Genomic DNA, 9054 nt, shown 5'->3' with positions numbered 1-9054 from the left:
ACCAATGATATTTGAGCGGGAAAATTAAGCTTGCTCAGTACCTTAGAATTTTAAACACCTCGTAAAAAGCATGATTTCACCGGTACCATCGAAAGTGATACAAGCTCTCGGGGTTATTAGGTCTTTCCATCTTTCTGTGGAAAGACCTATTGATATTCTTCTGTTTATTATTATTATTATTATTATTATTATTATTATTATTTTTCCTCCCCGTGATTTTGTGTTTCAAGATTTATCGAAAAGATTTATAGTCCATAAGAATGTACTCCTTAAAAGATTTTGGCAGTTCACCCTGCGTATATGAACTTTGACCCCTCAAGGAGTTATTTCCCCTTTTGCAATAAAAGCTTGTTATCGCTACTCCTCCGAAACCGTACACCGTAAAGATACCAAACCTTCACTAATGTCTTCGACTAGTCAAGGAGACTCTTCAATCTATTCATTGCGTAATGATTCTTCGACCCCTTTTATGAGTTATTGCCCCTGAAAGTTTTTGATTTTTACAAATAATTGAAAAAATTTAAAACCATTTATCCTAGAGACATGGGACCAACTGCATTAGAATCTTCATCCTTTGACCTTTTAATTTATGTCAAGGTCAAAGGTCAAGGTCATTCAAAATATGAGAAATGTACCTCTTTTTATATCTCTTTTGTCTTTCAACATATACTACATATCATTGCATCTTTAGTATGTCGTTTTAAATCTATTTTAAAGATTTAATTCCTGTACCCTAAGATTGACCCCTTTAAAAGTTATTGCCCTTTACAGTATTAACCTTGTTATCGCTACTCCTCTGAAACCATAGACCGTAGAGACACCAAACCTTCACCAATGTCTTCAACTATTCAAGGAAACTCTTCAATCTATTCATTGCGAAATGATTCTTCGACCCCTTTTATGAGTTATTGCCCCTGAAAGTTTTTCATTTTTAGAAATAATTGAAAAAAATTAAAACCATTTATCCTAGAGACATGGGACCAACTGCATTAGAATCTTCATCCTTTGACCTTTTAATTTATGTCAAGGTCAAAGGTCAAGGTCATTCAAAATATGAGAAATTTAGCTCTTTTTATATCTCTTTTGTCTTTCAACATATACTACATATCATTGCATCTTTAGTATGTCCTTTTAAATCTATTTTAAAGATTTAATTTCTGTACCTTAAGACTGACCCTTTTAAAAGTTATTGCCCCTTAGAGTATTAACCTTGTTATCGCTACTCCTCCGAAACCGTACACCGTAAAGATACCAAACCTTCACCAATATCTTCGACTAGTGAAGGAGACTCTTCAATCTATTCATTGCAAAAAGATTCTTCGACCCCTTTTATGAGTTATTGCCCCTGAAAGTTTTTACTTTTTACAAATAATTAAAAAAAATTAAAACCATTTATCCTAGAGACATGTGACCAACTGCATTAGAATCTTCATCCTTTGGCCTTTTAATTTATGTCAAGGTCAAAGGTCAAGGTCATTCAAAATATGAGAAATTTAGCTCTTTTTATATCTCTTTTGTCTTTCAACATATACTACATATCATTGCATCTTTAGTATGTCGTTTTAAATCTATTTTAAAGATTTAATTCCTGTACCCTAAGATTGACCCCTTTAAAAGTTATTGCCCTTTACAGTATTAACCTTGTTATCGCTACTCCTCTGAAACCATAGACCGTAGAGACACCAAACCTTCACCAATGTCTTCAACTATTCAAGGAGACTCTTCAATCTAGTCATTGCGAAATGATTCTTCAACCCCTTTTATGAGTTATTGCCCCTGAAAGTTTTTACTTTTTACAAATAATTGAAAAAAATTAAAACCATTTATCCTAGAAACATGGGACCAACTGCATTAGAATCTTCATCCTTTGACCTTTTAATTTATGTCAAGGTCAAAGGTCAAGGTCATTCAAAATATGAGAAATTTAGCTCTTTTTATATCTCTTGTCTTTCAACATATACTACATATCATTGCATCTTTAGTATGTCGTTTTAAATCTATTTTAAAGATTTAATTCCTGTACCCTAAGATTGACCCCTTTAAAAGTTATTGCCCTTTACAGTATTAACCTTGTTATCGCTACTCCTCTGAAACCATAGACCGTAGACACACCAAACCTTCACCAATGTCTTCAACTATTCAAGGAGACTCTTCAATCTAGTCATTGTGAAAATATTCTTCGACCCCTTTTATGAGTTATTGCCCCTGAAAGTTTTTGATTTTTACAAATAATTGAAAAAAATTAAAACTATTTATCCTAGAGACATGGGACCAACTGCATTAGAATCTCCATTCTTTGACCTTTTAATTTATGTCAAGGTCAAAGGTCAAGGTCATTCAAAATATGAGAAATTTAGCTCTTTTTAGATCTCTTTTGTCTTTCAACATATACTACATATAATTGAATCTTTAGTATGTCCTTTTAAATCCATTTTAAAGATTTGATACCTGTACCCTAAGACTGACCCCTTTAAAAGTTATTGCCCCTTACATTATTAACCTTGTTATCGCTACCCCTTTGAAACCATAGACCATAGAGACACCAAACCTTCACCAATGTCTTCGGTTTCTCAAAGCACAACTTCAACATATTCAGTGTGAAATGATCCGCTGACCCCTTATATGAGTTATTGCCCTTTTATGTGTTTGTGCCAATCGTTAACTTTTAAACGGATAATCATAGAAACATGGGACCAACTGCAATGTGATCATTGACCTTTGACCCTGAATATTAGGTAAAGGTCAAAGGTCAAAGGTACTTCAAATATTGAGAATTTAGCTCTTTTTATATCTCTTTTGTCTTTCAACATACATCATTTTTCATTGCATCATTAGTATGTTCTTTTAAAACCAATTAAAACATCTTTCTTGGCCCTTAAGCCGGGCTCCTTTAAAAATTATTGCCCATCTTACAAATAAAGCTTGTTATCACTAGTCCTTCGAAACTGTTAACCCTGGAGATTCCAAACCTTAATCATTAATGTTTTGTACTGATTTAGTAGACTATTCAATCTATTCAGTGCGAAAAGATTCACCAACCCCTTTAAATAGTTATGACCCCTGAAAGTTTTCCAAGTTTACATTGACTTGAAAGTTTTTTGGCCTCATTTGACCTACTGAAGAATGGATCCAGATTGAAGGTCAAGAAACAAATCCAGAAAAGGTGGAAAGACCTCTAATTGTTCTCGAACAATTAGGATTACTAGTTTTATTTGAATTTTTTGTGATATTTTTGGAATGATAAAAAGAGTGTATTGTTTGCAGAAAATAATTTAAATCCAAACTTCGCTGCCATTTAATATATATATATATATATATATATATATATATGTGTGTGTGTGTGTGTGTGTGTGTGTGTGTGTGTGTGTGTGTGTGTGTGTGTGTGTGTGTGTGTGTGTGTGTATTTATATCTGCGAAGAAGTATTTTTTTGCTAATATTCTTTAAATATACGACTGTAATCCGACTAAAATCTTCACGAAACGTGTACAATGTCATGTATTTTGATATTATACAAATAAAGTAGCCAAACAGAAATATCGCTATATTTTGATATTTAGATTTGATCCATATTAGAAAAAATATCGATCAAAATTAATTGATAGAAATGGTTAAACTGATCACATTGTTGGTAATTTGTATGCACTTTCATCAAGAGATTATTTTTTTTATCAATTCATATAATTAGTAAACCAAATGTGGGGCAGATAGTTTTCTGATTATAATGTTCTCTATGACTACTTTATTAAAATATTGTAGTATATATACGGGACAAAGTCCCACTGAATTCCAACCCCTGTTCGTATTGGCTCTCAGTTTTCTGTGTAATTCCAAAATACAGTTTATAATTTATCAAATGAAAACATGCATTTATAAGTTTATAATAGATACATTTTCTAACCCCCTTAACTCAACATAACTCCTAGAAGTAGTGTATTCAACAGAAATGAATGGAAAAAATATTACCTTGAAATGGCCGAGAAGGGAAACCTTGGTCTGAAGACCAACAGAGAAAAAGGTCCTGAGTTTTAGTAAACGGCCGAATTTATAGGGCTCAGAACAATCGAATTTAAATTACAATAGAAGATACGTGCGATAAAATAAGAATGACTTGGGTAAGCATAAAATAAACCAAGAAAATGTTCAGTTTACCACAATATCAAAATAGCAATATTTCTGAAGTTTGGTTATTTTATAACAATTTCTTTTCAAACTACATTTGTCCGATACATATTTGTTTTTTTCTAATTGACATATTTTGAAGATTTTAGACGTAGATTAAAAACTCTTAACAATTTAAGTAATGTTTTAATTTTCATGAAGATTTTTCATTAATATGAATAGAACGTCTGTCTGAATCTTCTGGGGATGGTTTACGGTATTTAGATATTGATATCGTGCATCAAATCACAGGAAACTTTGGACTCTAAAATTTCTTATTTACAAACGAAATTCCGGAAAAAATCACAAAATATCATAAAAATAATTGAGAGCTTGTACCTCTCTTGCAATGATGAAATCAAACGAGGTGATTTAACGAGTCATAAATAAAAATTTTCATGTACTGAGACACCATTTTAGGACATAGTTTGAAAAATGATCAAATGGAATAAAGTTACAACATAGGTGCAGAAGTAAGGTATGGAAACAAAAGTAATTGATCATTAATACATGTAGTTCCATCCCTTTACCACAGTTAGGATTTGGTGTATCAATAGCTGAGACTGAATGGCCTGCAACATGAACTCTATATATATAATGAAATATAATTGTTGAAGTGAAAATACACAGCTAGATATCTATTTGACACAAAATGTTCCCCATCAAATATTCAAAATTGTGACATGTATAGCAATGTACATGTACACCATAACCCCGTGGGGATCCCAGTTAGAATAGGTATATAATGAATGGGTCAAGTTGTAATTGTGTAATTTTGTTCAGTGACTGGGTTATGGTTGTACATTGTTTAACGTCCCGCTCGAGAATTTTTTCACTCAAATGGAGACGTCACCATCGCCGGTGAAAGGCTGCAAAATTTAGGCCTATTCTCGGCACTTACAGTCTTTGAGTAGGGAGTGATCTTTATCGTGCCACACCTGCTGTAACATGGGGCCTCGGGTTTTGTGGCCTCATCCGAAGGACCGCCCGATTTAGTCGCCTCTTAGACAAGCAAGGGGTACTGAGGGCCTGTTCTAACCCGGATCCTCACTGGACTGATGCCAGCTGGTGAATTTGGTTCCCTACCAAACACTTAAGAAGAATGGAGGTTGTCCTATCGATTCATGGCGAAAACAGATATAAGCATGGACTAAACAAGCTGTATGAGATTTCCAATTGTTGTGATCCAATGTTCCTAGAATATTGAGTAGTGTACAGTTGAATTGTTCAGTGATACCTTTTCACATTGGATGGTATGGAGTGGCATAATCCCAGTTAATGGGTCAAATGAATATGAGTTACCGTACCTATATTGGATTCCTTAACAACATAAAAACCCTTACAAACAAAGACACATTGCTGGATCCAGTAAGTGCTCTACCAAGCCCCTATCTTTCATCCTCACGAAAATATTAACAGCTGTGAAGGAGAAACCTCAAACTTACTGTGCGACTACATATGCCAGAAGTGGTGTTAATCAAATGTGGATTCTAAAAAATTCTAAAGAACTTTTAGTAAACTTGAAATCGCAGAATTTTCCCCAAATCAATAACAAACCTATGACTTTTCAACACTATACACGACCATTCCTCGCGATAAATTAAAGATGGTGATCAGGTCTTCCAACAGTCTGTTGGAATTCCCATGGGCACGAATTGTGCGTCTTTCTTAGCTGACTTGTTTCTATATTCATATGAAGCAGAATTTATTCAAAAACTTCTACGTGAGAAGAAAAAATCTCTCGCCGTGGACTTCAATTCGACATTTCGATATATCGATGATGTTTTGTCTATTAACAATAATAACTTTCATCCATGTGTCAATTTGATATATCCCTGTGAGCTCGAAATAAAGGACACCACAGAGTCGTCCACTTCTGCTTCATACTTAGATATTTTATTGAAAGTAGACATTAACGGCAAAGTATGAAACACGTCAGACAGCATTTGACCCAATGATAGGTTGTATTGACGAACTAGATCGTTATAACGACCATAGAATTTGCGAAATGCTGACTTCAATCGAGACTGTTGAAACCCCTGTACCATCAACTTGTTTGTCAGTAGCTTACCTCGATTTAAAAACTGACTATACGCAGAACAAGCTCTTGCATATCGAATCAGTTGAGATATATAAACACCATATGCAGGTGATAATGGGATATTGCTACATAAATATGGGAAGTTGACGATGGAGAAGCTGAAATCATCCCGTTTGTCATACAGTTGAGTTGTGCCGTTAATGTCTACTTTCAATAAAATATCTAAGTATGAAGCAGAAGTGGACGACTCTGTGGTGTCAAATCGACATATGAATGAAAGCTATTATTGTTAATAGACAAAACGTCATCGATATATCTAGATGTCGAATTGAAGGCCACAGCGAGAGATTTTTTTCCTTCTCTCATAGAAGTTTTTGAATAAATTCTGCTTCATATGAATATAGAAACAGGTCAGCTAAGAAAGGCTCACAATTCGTGCCCATGGGAATTCCAACATATACTAAACTAAAAACTGTCTAAACAAATGTGTTTTCAATTTGGCTTTAAAAGTATGTAAAGATTTGGAGTGTCTTATTTCAGCCGGTAAACTGTTCCACAGTCTCGGACCAATGGCTCCGAAACTTCTTCACTGAAAGTTTTACGCCCGTTAAAAGGAACAATTTAGCAACTCTCAGAAGATTGAGCGGAGCGCAACTTTTTATTTGGTACCTGTTTCGTTAAAAGTTCTGTTAAATACAATGGCGCTTCGCCCACATGACACTTATACATGAAGGTCAATAATTTAAATGATATTCTAGAATCGATAGGTAACCAATGTAGGTCAATGAGAGCATCCCTAGAGCTGTCATATTTCTTACGATTTAATACCAGTTTCGCACCCATGTTTTGGATTCTTTGCATTTTACATATTTCAGTTTGTGCTATGCCGTATAAAATTACATTACAATAGTCCAAATGAAAAATTACTAAAGATAAAACCAATATTTCTGTAGCTTCCTTTGTCAAATATTTGCGAATACTTTTAATCCTAAGATAATTGATCATAGCTGTTCGGCTTTTCCTTTTTATATGTTCCTTAAAATTGAGAGTTTCATCCAAATATGCACCTAAGTATCTTATATAACGTTCTGGTTCAATTTCATCACCATTAATGTTAATAACTTTTGTGCTACATTTATCCAGTTGCCTCCTGCTGCCAAATAAAATGAATTCGGTCTTTAATGTGTTTCATTTTCAGTTTATTTGCATTCATCCAATCTTTAATGATTTCAGCACATTTTTCAAGTTCTCGAATGGCTTTGGTTTCGTTGTGAATGGAGGTAGGATTAAACTGTTTATTTGCAGTATGATCATCCGCAAAATCCATAGACTGAAATTGTCGGAGGAATAACGTCGAACACTGTACCCGCCTACGTAACCATGGACCTAAGCAATACCAATACAACACCACTCCTACATGTTTTACTTGGCCACTTGCACACTTACATGTATCTAAAGGATAACTCAGAACTGGAGCTGAAGATAATTTCTCTTTCAAATGATCAAAAGATTCCTGTTGTCTACTTCACCACTTCCATGTTTCCTGTTTGGTCTGTTTATTCTTCTTTTCTTGCTAGTTGATGGCATCAATTCTGTCTGTGATCTTGAAATTTGACTAAAAGTTTTCATAAACCTTCTATAATATCCGGCAAATCCTAGAAATCTCCGCACATCCTCAGGTGTTAATGGAACAGGCCACTTTACTACTTTTTTCACTTTTTCTGAGTCAGTTTCCACTCCGCTCTCTGAAACAATATGGCCTACATACTTCCCTTCAGTCTTGAAAAAGTGACATTTCTTGAGTGATGATTACATGTTTGCAGATCTTGTCCTGTCAAACACTAATTGTAATCTATGCAGATGTTCTTTAAATGTCCTAGAATATATCATGATGCCATCTGTGAATAGCAACATATTTTCAAATGATAATCTCCTAATATTTCTTGCATTAATCTATGGTATGTAACAGATGCTCTTGTCAGTCTAAGTGATATCCTATTAAATTCATAGACTCCAAGTACAAGTGGTCCGACTGTAAATACAGTTATTTCCTTGTGTTCTTTACATAGCTCTACCTGATTTCATATCATTGATATTTCTTTGTCCTTTTATCTAGCTGTCTAAAATTCACATAGAAAAAAACAACATATTTGAATCCCGTGGTGATTTTCTGATGATTCCTGATTGTAATAAAAGCTGTATATGTTCCCTAACATCATCAATCATATATGACGCTGGTTCCCGGTATATCATTGCATCGATTGATGAGTGTCAGTGCTAAACTTCTATCCTGTGGTTCACGTCAGTCGTATGTCCTATGATAATGAAAATATATAGTCCGGTTCTTTTATTAATATCCCAATTAGCTAGAGGTTAGAAATGTTTTATGCATAAACAAGGCGAAAACAAAAACCGGAAATGCGTTTTCTTCGTAAAATTTTCGGGACTACTTTTACACCCTAAAGAATGAATAAAAGCCATTTATTAAATGATTAGGCAATTTTCATACACCAAATTCACAATGAAGACACTTGGTGATTGTCTTAAAACACATTTAGTAAGATATTTAAAGAAACTCTAACATAAAATGTTAATTGGGCGAATATCAATATTGGACATCGCGGGACATGTGTCCCGGGACATATGTCCCGGACTACATTTACACCCACCCAATATGATGAGCCCTACAAATAAAGACAATATTGTTACAATCTTTGTCAGCTGGAACCAAAACATAATCCCGTAGAGATCCGGGTTAGAATAGGTACCCAGTACCCCTTGCTTGTCGTAAGTGGCGCTGTCCTTCGGATGAGACTGCAGAAACCGAGGTCCAGTGTCAAAGCAGGCGTGGCAT

This window comes from Ostrea edulis, chromosome 7 (genome assembly GCF_947568905.1).
Source record: "Ostrea edulis chromosome 7, xbOstEdul1.1, whole genome shotgun sequence".
In the NCBI taxonomy this organism is placed as follows: Eukaryota; Metazoa; Mollusca; class Bivalvia; order Ostreida; family Ostreidae; genus Ostrea; species Ostrea edulis.
Note: the sequence above shows the minus strand (reverse complement) of the source record.